Here is a 540-nt window from a genome sequence, read left to right on the forward strand (position 1 = left end):
GTGATTGATGATGGTGATGATGATGGTGGTGATGGCTGCTGATGGTGGTGGGGGTGATTGATGATGGTGATGATGATGGTGGTGATGGCTACTGATGGTGGTGGTGGTGATTGATGATGGTGATGATGATGGTGGTGACTGCTGGTGGTGGTGGTGGTGATTGATGATGATGGTGGTGGCTGCTGCTGATGGTGGTGGTGGTAGTGGTGATTAATGATGATGGTGGTGATGATGGCAGTGGTGGTCAACTCTTTTGAGTGCTTACTCTGTGCCAGGAACTCATATAAGTGTTTTACAAGTGTCAATGCATTAGTGGTGATTGATGATGATGATGGTGATGGCTGCTGGTGGTGGTGGTGGTGATTGATGATGGTGATGATGATGGTGGTGACTGCTGGTGGTGGTGGTGGTGATTGATGATGATGGTGATGATGATGGTGGTGACTGCTGATGGTGGTGGTGGTGATTGATGATGATGGTGATGATGATGGTGGTGACTGCTGATGGTGGTGGTGGTGATTGATGATGATGGTGGTGACT

This window comes from Galeopterus variegatus, unplaced genomic scaffold (genome assembly GCF_000696425.1).
Source record: "Galeopterus variegatus unplaced genomic scaffold, G_variegatus-3.0.2 Scaffold386, whole genome shotgun sequence".
Lineage (NCBI taxonomy): Eukaryota > Metazoa > Chordata > Mammalia > Dermoptera > Cynocephalidae > Galeopterus > Galeopterus variegatus.